Source organism: Rhinatrema bivittatum, chromosome 7, assembly GCF_901001135.1.
Source record: "Rhinatrema bivittatum chromosome 7, aRhiBiv1.1, whole genome shotgun sequence".
Lineage (NCBI taxonomy): Eukaryota > Metazoa > Chordata > Amphibia > Gymnophiona > Rhinatrematidae > Rhinatrema > Rhinatrema bivittatum.
Genome location: NC_042621.1, coordinates 26917664 through 26929974, shown reverse-complemented (window position 1 = coordinate 26929974; position 12311 = coordinate 26917664).

Sequence of the window (12311 nt, the reverse complement as noted above, 5' to 3'; positions counted from 1 at the left end):
TGGTTGATAATCTCTGCTAAGGGCTTCGCAATGATGTTTGGGATGGTGAGTAGTAATTTAGATAGAATGGCATCTATCGGATGATTGGAGGGTTTCATCTTTTTGGGAATCGATTCAATTTCTAGTGAGGAAGTGGGTTCGAAGGATTCTAGGTTTGCTTTCTGGCTGAAAGGAGGGGGGAGAAGAGAGAAGGAAGTTCTATATTATACGTAGCCAGAGGAGCTATTAGCTTAATGATTTTGTTTTCGAAGAATTGTGCAAGTTCAGTGCATCTGGATTGAACTTGATCATCAGGGATAACTGGAGAGGTGGGTTTTGTGAGCTCTGAGACATATGAGAACAGTGCTTTGGCATTGAAGGAAAAATTGTGAATTTTCTGGGCATAAAAATCTCTCTTTGTGCGAAGGATGTTGTTTCTGTAACTGTGCATGAGGGTTTTGTACTCATTTAGTGTAGCGTTGGATGGTCTCTTTCACCATGCGTGTTCTTTTTTTCTCAGTTCTAGTTTGATGTTTTTTAGTTCTTGAGTGAACCAAGGTTTTTTGTTTTTACAGGATGGGTCGAGCTCTTTAGTTTTTAAGGGGCATAGTTTTTCTGCCACCTTGTTTGTGATGCTATGCCATGTAGAGATGGCTGCTTCTGCGTCGGAAAGGTCAAGGTTAGTGAGTTCCGATGAAAGGTGGGAGGTAAGGTCTTCCATGGAGCAAGAGTTCCTGTAGTGAATTGTGGTTTTGGTGATTGTTGACACAGGGTTATCCTTGATACAGAGATCCGTTGTGATCATTAAATGGTCTGACCATGGGATAGGGGAGCAAAGAGGCGGGGAAGATGGTGTAAGGCCAGAATTTATGAATATAAGGTCCAGTGTGTGCCCCGCTTTGTGTGTGGGACTTTTAACGATTTGTGAGAAGCCCATAGCCTTGAAGGAGGATAATAGCATTTCGCAGTTGGAGGATAGGGGGATCACATCAATGTGAAGGTTAAAATCTCCCAAGATGTCTGCTGGGGTGTCATTTTTTATGTGTTTGGAAATGAGCTCAATGAGTGGAGATGGATCCAAGTTTAGGAGGCTGGGTGGAGTGTAGAGTAAACAAATTTGGAGATGTTTTGAGCTAAAGAGGGCTAATTCCAGATGGGAGATATGAATAGTAATCTGTAGGGATAGTCTCAGCTCTTTTTTTGCGGCTAAGCAGAGTTCCCCTCCCCCCCCTCTTTTTTTAGGTCTAGGTAATGAATTGATATCATAGAGGTGAAGGGGTAATTGATTGATAAGGGCTAGGTCTGTGGGTTTCAACCAGGTTTCTGTGATTGCACATATATCTGATTGTGAGTCCAGAAGATAGTCATTGATTTAATGTATTTTTTTCGAAATTGATTGGGCATTAAAGAGTGTTAGTGAGAATAAGGAAAGCCCAAGGAATTGAGTGAATGGGGATGTCATAATTGGTATCAGGTGCTTAAGTTTGGGGATTGTAGTGTCAGAACGTTTTTTTTTGTTATAGTAGAGGTTTTTGATGGTGGGGATAGGTATGAGCATGATTGAAGCCCCAAACGATATTGAAGAAGAGGGTGAGTTAATGATGACTGGATGAGGCTTGTCTCTGCAGAAAAGTGTTAACTGAGTGGGATGAAACCCTTAGGGACTGCAGGGAGGGGCGCACAAAGGTCGTCGCGTAGGTGCGTGGTCTGCGTTCCGCCAGTCGGAAGAAAGCTGGGTGAGAGCTGGACATGGAAGGAAGAGGCAGGCTGGACGTGGACAGAAGAGGCTAGCTGAGTGTTGGAAGGCTGGATGAAAGCTGGACAAGGACGGATGAGAGCTGGATGAGTGCTGGACATGGACGGATGAGAACTGGATGAGTGCTGGACGAGGATGGATGAGAGCTAGACAGAAGTAGGCCGAAGCGGGAGGAGTGCAAGTATGTTGGTTTAGATTAGCGTGTAAGTCTGCTGTGGCGAGGCTGAGTAGCGAAAGGAGGGACTTTCTTCTGAATCCTCACAAAAGGCTCACAAAGGGGCGCACTAAGGGGCAGGCCCCTTTGTCGCGCTCCCTTCGGCGAGCGACGCTCGGGGCGTGGCACCTGGCAGAGCCCCGATTTAAAGCCCAGCGGAGCTGGCTCTGATTGGGTGGGCGCTCGTGTCGTAGGCGGGCCTTGGCGCAGATTTTCGGTTTCGGCTTTTGGGCGGCGTGAGAAGTCGCGCCGTCGGCGCTGAAGCCGCCCAGGTGAGGGGTGAATTTAAATTGACCTTCCCCCGGCGGGGCTTTGGCGCCGAATGCGCAGGCCTTCCCCGGCTGTCCTCTGAAGCGCGAACAAGAAGAGATGGTGCCTAGCAGAGCCCCAATTTAAAGCCAAGTAGGGCTGGCTCTGATTGGGTGGGCGCTCGTGTCGTATGCGGGCCTTGGCGCGGATTTTTGGTTTCGGCCTTTGGGCAGCGTGAGAAGTCGCGCGGTCAGCGCTGAAGCCGCCCAGGTGAGGGGTGAATTTAAACTGACCTTCCCCCGGCGGGGCTTTGGCACCGAATGCGCAGGCCTTCCCCTGCTGTCCTCTGAAGCGCGAACAAGAAGAGATGGTGCCTAGCAGAGCCCCGATTTAAAGCCAAGTAGGGCTGGCACTGATTGGGTGGGCGCTCGTGTCGTAGGCGGGCCTTGGTGCAGATTTTCGGTTTCGGCTTTTGGGCAGCGTGAGAAGTTGCGCGGTTGGTGCTGAAGCCGCCCGGGTGAGGGGTGAATTTAAACTGACCTTCCCCCGGCGGGGCTTTGGCGCCGAATGAGCAGGCCTTCCCCGGCTGTCCTCTGAAGCGCGAACAATCTTCTTGGTGTTTGGGTACTTGCCAGGTTCTTGTGACCTGGTTTGGCCTCTGTTGGAAACAGGATGCTGGGCTTGATGGACCCTTGGTCTGACCCAGCATGGCAATTTCTTATGTTCTTATGTTCTTATACTTTTCTATCAATCTTCATTAATTCTTCCAACTATTAACATTATAATGTTCACGGATTAATTTAAAAGATGTATTGAATGAAGCAAAAAACATCTGATAATATAATTTATAATAGGGATGTACAAAGAAAAACTATTTTTTTAGTTTGTTTTTCAGGATTCCATTTGTTTAGTGTTAATTTTAGTTCTGACTTATCTATGTACTCTTTAACAAAAGCAAAACTAATAGTTCCTGTATGCAGTGGGGTAAAACCAGGACTGGATCAAACTGCTCTGAAAATCTATAACCAGCTGGCAACCCTACTGTTCTACAACCCCTTACTCTTATGTGGGCTCTCTAAGATTGAAAGGCATAGGCACAATCCCTAGTCTTTCCTGTTCCACCGGCTCTAATGAAAAAATAGCACCTTTCTTTGGGCCAGTTGGTACCAAGTTGTTTGACAGTTGTAAAACAATATGGTCATAAAGCAAGTTTTATGAAAAAATTGCTTTACAGCTATCAAACAACTTGATACTGACTGGCCCTGAGACCAGCACCTTTTTAAAACCAGAAATGGTAGGGCAGACGTGCCACCCTTGGAGATCCTGTAGAAGGGTAAGTGAATTATAGTGGGGAGGGGGAAGGGATATGATTTTTTTTTTTTTTTTTGCTTTTACATTTTTTGGCAAATAATGTTAGTTTATTGTAATGGAAAAAGTCTTTTTTCATTCATCCTTAATGGAATGAACTGAAAATAGACTTGTCTTAAAATGTCTAGATTTTTGGGGGGCATATTTTTGTTTTAATTTTTTTTAAATTGCAAAATAAAAAATTGGTCCTCAGGTATCCAGAGTTACTTCTTCAGGTCCCAGATGTTCTCTTGAGGCCAAGGCCTATCTGGCTGGGCTAAAATAACACCCAGCTGGTGCCTCTCTGTGATCCCTGTAAATTAGCAGAGGCTGGGTTCCTCCCTGGCCCTCATCCCTTCCATGGTGGTCTTGCAGGAAGTAAGGAGCTGGAGGTTTTCCCCACTTGCTCCTGCCCCACCAGTCTCCATTCAGAAATGGTGCCAGCTAGCCCTCAGATTGGTGCTATTTTGTTGAAATTAACACCTGAAAAATTTTAAGGTGGATTTATGAGCTTAAGGCATTTGACAAAATCTCTCATGAGAGACATCTAAGAAAACTAAAATGTTATGGGATAGGAAGTGATGTAGTTTCATGGATTGCAAACTGGTTAAAAGACAGGAACAGAAAGTAGGATTAAATGGTCAATTTTCTCACTGGAAAAAGTTAGACAGTGGAATGCCTCTGTACTTGGACCAGTGTTTTTCAGTATATTTATAAATGATCTGAAAATGCAGATGATGCACAATTATTCAGAGTAGTTATATCACAAGTGGATTATGATAAATTGCAGGAGGAGCTTGCAAGACTGGAAGATTGGGCTTCCAAATTGTAGATGAAATTTAATGTGGACAAATGCAAGGTGCTGTTGCATATAGAGAAAAAATAACCCATGCTGTAGATACACAATGTGAGGTTCCATATTAGGAGTTACCACCCAGGAAAAATATCTAGGCATCATAGTGGATAATACATTGAAATTGTCAGCTCAGTGTGCTGCGGCAGCCAAAAAAGCAAATAGAATGTTAGGAATTATTAGGAAGGGAATGATAACTAAAATGGAAAATGTCATAATGCTTCTGTATCGCTCCAATTCTGGTCGCCACATCTCAAAAAAGTTATAGTTGTAGTGCAGAAGGTACAGAGAAGGTTGCCCAAAATGATAAAGGGGATAGAACAGCTCCTCTGTGAGGAAAGGCTAAATAGGTTAGGGCTGTTCAGCTTAAAGAAGAGATGACTGAGAGAGGATATGATAGGGGTCTTTAAAATCATGAGAAGTCTTGAATGGATAAATGTGAATTGATTATTTACTCTTTCAGATAATAGAAGGACTAGGGGGCATGCTATGAAGTTAGCAAGTAGCATATTTAAAACTAATCGGAGAAAATTATTTTTCACTCAATGTACAATTAATCTCTGGAATTTGTTGCTAGAGGATGTGATTAGTGTAGCTGGGTTTAAAAAAGGTTTGGATAAGTTGTTGGAGGAGATGTCCATTAACTGCTATTAATCAAGTTCACTTAGGGGCAGATTTTCAAAGGGGTACACACGTACGATAGTCACGTACCCCCCGAAAACCTGCCCCAAGTTCCCCCTGCGCATGCTGATCCTATGTTGAATAGGCTCGGTGGCACGTGCAAGCCCCAGGACGCGTGTAAGTCCCAGGGCTTTCCTGGGGGACGTGTCGGGGCGTGTCGGGGGGCGTGTCGCGGCGGCGCATCATTTGGGGGCAGGGCCGCAGGCATGGTTCCGGCCCTGGGGTGTTTTGGGGGCGTGGACGAGGCCTCCAAAACAGCTCCTGGGCCGGGGAATCGTGCGCCGGCCGGCCGGCATGTGCGAGTTACAACTGCCTCTGGCAGGCGTAACTTTTAAAACAAAGGTAGGGGGAGTTTAGATAGGGCTGGGGGAGTGGGTTAGGTAGGGGAAGGGAGGGGAAGGTGCGGGGGGGTGGAAGGAATGGAGGCAGGCTGTGCGGCTTGGCGCGCATAGGCTGCTGATTTTGGGCAGCCTTGCATGCGCCGACCCCGGATTTTAAAGGCTACGCGTGAATCTATTAAAATCCGCTACGTGCGTATCTATTAAAATCCGTTGTACTTTTATAAAATCTACCCCTTAGGGAATAGTCTCTGCTATTACTAACATCAGTAGCATGGGGTCTTCTTAGTGTCTGGATACTTGCCAGTAACTTGTAGCCTGGATTGCCCACTGTTGGAAACAGGATGCTGGGCTTGATTGGAGCCTTGGTCTGACCAGGTATGGCAATCTCTTGTTCTTATGTTCTTATAAATCTGCTTTGAAAATCCCAAGTAAAGTCTGCAGGTAAAAGTTACCTGCAGACTTTAGCCTAAGCATACTGTTTGAAAATTACCCTCTGTATGTTCATATATGTGTGTGTGTGTGTATGTGTGTGGGTGTGTGTGTGTGGTGGTGGTGGGGGGGGGGGGGTGTCCTGGAAGACCATATCTCCCTGTCCCCTACCCTTCCTATTCTGGGTATTATGCTATATAGAGTTATCAGTGCATGCTACCTTAAAAAGGGTGCATTGGAAAATTATTTATTGTTGTTTTGGAATGCAGAGATGCATTTGTAAAGGTATTGTTACTCCTTGGTGTTCAGGAAAGGCAATGATGGATCTGGGGCACTAATTGTGTGCAGGTTGTTCTTGGAGGTTAGCTCATCAACCTGCCAGTGTGTGGACAGAAGACTGGGTCATCAGCATGGCCCTCACTGGCCTGCCAGCAAACCAATAGTACCTGAGGGACTGAGGAGAGGAGGCAGAGACAACCTTTGTGCACCTCCTGCTACCTTTCCTCAACCTCGCCTCCTAATTGTTCCTGCAGGAAAAGCATAGTAATATGCAATAAATGTTATTGCATTTTCTTTGCTTTTAGGCTCAAATTAGCTATGCAAATATGCCTTTTTAGATATGATCACTTTGCTGCTACTTCTTAATAAATAAATTGAAAATGCACCTGATTTAAGTCTTGATGAGTTTAGTCAAGCAGGTATGATATTTGACCAATATTATTGCCCTTCAGAAATTAGCCTCTTAATGTATGTCTTGCAGAACAGTTTCATAAAGCAAATATACTGCTCATTTCCATCATGAATGTTCAAGAATAATGATCTCCAGAAGCTATATAAAGTGGTGTTGGTGCATATTGACTTCCACAGAGGCTATACCTTTAATACTTATTAGTATTAATAATCCATATCTGTCTATCTTGTCCATATTTATCACTCATCTATCTATCTATCAATAAATGTAATGATCTTTGGTCTTCTATCGGAAGAGCATCGTCCCTGTTTAATTATCTGTTTAATGAAGGTTTTAGAAAATTTAGAAATATAAAGTGAATGGGATAAAGAAAGGGATAAATACAGATAAAAAACAGACATCCTTTTCATTTATTACAATTATCTATCAGATGTGACATAATGTTCCACTGAGAAAGAAAGGTAAGAACTCTTTGCAGATTACAGAAAGGATTTAAAATTCTAAACTTCTGACAGTTTTAGCAAAAGAAAAAAATGTTAGTTATCCCTTTGTTTTCAATTTATAAATAATATCTCAGAGAATATACATTGTGAAAAATTGTCTGATAAAGGTCAAATCTGAAAAAAATTACCAGGAGTCAAGGAAATCAAAAGAAAGCTAGGGTGATACTTTTATTAAAAAATATATTTATAATGGATTCTTCTAGTACTAAGAGAAAAAAATACTGAAGGGAAATTAATCACTGGTAAACAACTTGTACTGTAGATAAAATATTTTTTCTGATGGTAGCTGTCACAAGATGTGTGCCTACTACACACTGACTCTGGTAGGGATTCTATTACATGGTGATTTCAAATTAAAAGCTCTTAAAGGCTGCCATTTAAAAAACTATAGGATCCATATTCAAAGGCATTTAGCCGGATAACTTGTGAGTTATCCGGCTAAATGCCCACTTTTGAAGATTTAGGTTATTTATCAGGCTAAATTTAGCCAGATAAAGTAAAAGCATTCCAGAGCAGAGCTCAGCTGTATCTGGCTAACTTTAGGCCTGCCTCGAAGCTGTCCTAAAGTTATCCAGCTATGTGGAGCTGGATAACTTCAAGCTTAGGCCTGGATTTATCAAAATGCACTAAATATTGCATGCGATAGGAAAAGGGATGTGTTTATGATAATAGGCAGTTTATAAAGCCCTATCACACGGCTTTACGCAAATGAAAAAGGTGTAGTTAAAATTTGCGTTAAAGCCATGCGATATGGCTTCACAAAACTGTGAGCCCAGCCCACTTAGCCAAAACTCCCGCCCCAATATCCTCCCCTTTTTGTCATTTGCATCACACCATGCGTTATGGTGCTTTTGCTCACTTTAATGGCATTTTTGCACACGTTAAAGGCGTTTTTTGCATGTGAAAACGCCTTAATGCATGAGAAAACGCCATATAGCACTTTGATAAATGACCCCTTTAGCTGGTTATATAGCTGGTTAAATGGCTACACAGTTTAAAAAAAAGACCCATGTGGGTCTCTTGACCCATCATAATCCCCCTACCCAAAGTGAAAAAAAGGCCTTCCCTGTCTGACAACCCCCACCCCCCACCAAACCCCTCCAAGTTAAATCATGAACAACCGGAATCCTCTCAGTGACCTCTCCCTCTTCACCTATCCCTCTCCCGTTAGGCAACATCAATCAGCAATGTTCTCTCTGCTCCTCCCCAGACCTCCCCAACTTTCCTTACCTATCCATCCACTCATTGCTTTTAGAAATGCTTTCCAGCCCCTGATACAGCCATACAATGTGATCCTAGCAGCTTCCAATGTTCCTTTTCTTAAACAAAACAAAAACATTAATAAAACCAACAAAACAAACAGAAATACAAAACCTACCTCCCCAAGGCCTTCTACTCCCTACCCCAACATCCAAGAAAGCCTTAAAGCTCAGGATGAGCCCAGCTGGAGCCTCCCTTTATTCCTCTGACTCCACAAAGTAAGCCTTGGGACCCAAGCTAACCAGCTAGGTTGAGCTGAGCCCAGTTGAGGCCTCCCCAGGCCACTCTGATCCCACCCCCATAACAGTCGCTGGGAATGGTGACCTCCCCAGCTCCCACCTACCCTTTCTGTGACATGAATAGCAAAGAAAGGAGCAGGAACAATGCCTGCTTGCTCCTGCCCAGACCTTTTCCTTTAAATAATGGTGTTAGTCACCTTGAGGATTGTGCAGAAGTGACATCACTTTGGCACTTGTCTAGGGTGCAGCTGAAGCCATTGATTAAAGGAATCAATCGGGGAAGGAGAAACTAGGCATTGCTCCTACTCTTTCATTTGCTATCCACTTCATAGAAGGAGTAAGTGAGGGCTAGGAGATCCATAGGCCTGGCAAGAATTATAAGGGGAGGAGGCTTAGAGGGACCATGGAGGCCCTGGATGGATTTAGCCTCTACTTTAAGGCTTTCATGGTGGGCAGAATGGGGTTGGAAGGCCTTTGAAAAGCCTTTTTTTTAATGAAAATACCAAAATTGTTCAGGTGTTTTTAGGCAAGGCCATTTTTGGTTCTGATGTGCAATTGAATTCAAATGAATTCACTTCCCTGGTGCTATAGCTATAGTAGGCTTTCAGGAAGATACTGTGTTAACTAGCATGGAGTGGCCATGATTAAAATCCCACATTCATTGAGCATGGGGAAGCTGGAGTTTTGTACAATTACTTCACTAAATCTGGTAACTGTGTGGATTATTAAAATGCTTGGTAATAAGACATGGTATGGGACTTAAGCATTGGATTTAGTGTTGGTCTTCTATGTATAATAGACAAAGCTGAAAGGGTCTATCAGAGAAGGTGGCAGAATCCTGTACTTTAGAAGATTCTGGCCATGCATGATATAGGTGGTATTGATGAAAAGGGGATTGAGAGGAAGACAAGATAGGTAAGGGGAGTTGGTACTGGGTTAAGTATGGGAATTTGTATTCTCATATATCCCAAGTAGAATAATGTCAACTGCAAAGAATGGATGGGACAATCTGGTCTTTTATTCTGCTGTCATTTACTATGTTACTATTAAACAGTTTTGGTTGAAGAATTTTTAAAAATGATGTTTTCTAGTGCATCATTTCACTCCTGGCAAAGCAGATTTTAGCTATTTTATTTTAGTAGAACTAGTCAGAGCTGGTTTTTGGGGTGGACTAGATGGGTGCTCTGAGAACCATGACAACAGAGGAGAGGCCTGGCATGCTAGAGTTACGACCTAGCTCAGCTACCTGAGGATGGGGGGATTCGAGGAATGACACATATTAACAGCTTTAGCTTGTGACCTTCCTCTGCCAGCTTCCTCAAGACCACCGCCCCTACTTCCGAGGGGTGGTGGACTGTTTTAGAAGAAAACACTCCCATTCCCTTGGTGCCTTCACTCCTCTCTGCAGTGTGCTTTGGCTCAGCTTTGGGAGAAGGAAGGTGTCCCCATCAGTTGAGGGGACACCTTCAGTTGGGGTGGTGCTTTTCGCCCAGGGCACCATTTACCCTATTTCTGACCCTGGAACTAGTGAACATAAGAAGATAAGAAATTGACATGCTGGGTCAGACCAAGGATCCATCAAGCCCAGGATCCTGTTTCTAACAGAGGCCAAACAGGCCACAAGAACCTGGCAATTATCCAAACACCAAGAAGATCCCATGCTGGTGATGCAAATAATAGCAGTGACTATTTCCTAAGCAAACTTGATTAATAGCAGTTAATGGACTTGTCCAAGAACTTATTCAAACCTTTTTTGAACCCAGCTACACTAACTGCACTAACCTCATCCTCTGGGAACAAATTCCAGAGCTTTATTGTGTGCTGAGTGAAAAATAATTTTCTGCGATTAGTCTTAAATGTGCTACTTGCTAACTTCATGGAATGCCCCCTAGTCCTTCTATTATCCGCAAGTGTAAATAACTGATTCACATCTACTCATTCAAGACCTCTCATGATCTTAAAGATCTCTATCATATCCCCCCTCAGCCGTCTCTTCTCCAAGCTGAACAGCCCAACCTCTTCAGCCTTTCCTCATAGGGGAGCTGTTCCATCCCCTTTATCATTTTGGTTGCTCTTCCATCGCAACTATATCTTTTTGGAGATGCGGCGACCAAAATTGTACACAGTATTCAAGGTGCGGTCTCACCATGGAGCGATACAGAGTCAGTATGACATTTTCCATTTTATTAACCATTCCCTTCCTAATTATTTCTAACATTCTGTTTGCTTTTTTGTCTGCTGCCGCACACTGAGCCGACAATTTTAAAGTATTATCCACTATGATGCCTAGATCTTTTTCCTGGGTAGTAGCTCCTAATATGGAACCTAGCATTATGTAACTACAGCAAGGATTATTTTTCCCTATATGCAACACCTTGCACTTATCCACCTTAAATTTCATCTGCCATTTGGATGCCCAATCTTCCAGTCTTGCAAGGTCCTCCTGTAATGTATCACAATCTGCTTGTGATTTAACTACTCTGAATAATTTTGTTTCATCTGCAAATTTGATAATTTCACTTGTCGTATTCTTTTCCAAATCATTTATGTATATATTGAAATATAACACTGTTTTGTTAACATTCTCCTTACTGTTTATCATGGCTATGAACATAGCCATGGACTTCTTTATACTTCTGCCATGCTGCTGCTACTGCCTCAAAAAGTTTGTGCTTTTCACCAGCTGAGAATTTTTAGTGGTCAGGTATCTTTACAGCCAGAATAATGCATTTAGTATTTGAAAAGCAGCAGTATCTATAAAAAGAAGGTGAAGAATACGGATCTGGTTTTGGTTACTTATGCTGTAGATTATTGTTAAGGATGAACATGAGACTGACTTAATAAATACTAATTTGTTTTTTGGCGAATCCTGAAATGTGTTGCAGGGACCAACACTGAATCTGTATATTTTAAAGGCATAGTGACTCATGTTCTGAGCATTTTCCAAAGGCTCTAATTTTCCAAGCTTTTTTCCCCCAGAGACCCAGAATGGGAAAAATGTCTTAGTAAATCAAGTTAAAAGAAACAAAATGGGAAAAACCTTTGTGTATATCTGGCCCATAGAGAGGTTCTAAAAGGATTAATGTCTGTCCACAATATTTCAGAGATCTAAAGCAGGAGTCCCCAAATAGTGGTCAGAAGTCTAAATCCAGCCTGCAAAATGTGTCTTGCCAGCCTGCCTAACTTTCCTTGCCCATGGCCAGAATGGTCCAGAGCAAGGTTTACTTACATTTTTCTGTACCATATGTAGAGGGATGGCAGTGATGCAATGACAGCAGAGGTTCCAACCACTGCCAACGGAAGAGAAAAACACGTACAGCACTGCAATTGGATAAGTGCCAGCTAAGTTACCAACCCTCACTAGCAAAAGAGGAAGACACACACAGTACTAGGGATGTGAATCGTTTTAGGACGATTAAAATTATCGTCCGATAATTTTAATATCGTCTTAAACCGTTATGGAACACAATACAATAGAGATTCTAACGATTTATCGTTATAAATCGTTAGAATCGTGAGCCGGCACGCTAAAACCCATCCCCGACCCTTTAAATTAAATCCCCCACCCTCCCGAACCCCCCCAAATAACTTAAACATTTCCTTGCCAAATCCTACCTCCTTCAATCCCCCACTCTCCCGAACCCCCCCCCCCCCAAATGACTTAAATTACCTGGGGGTCCGGAACGGCAGCGGTCCGGAACGGGCACCTGCTACTTAATCTTGTTGTCTTCGGCCGGCGCCATTTTCCAAAATGGCGCCGAAAAATGGC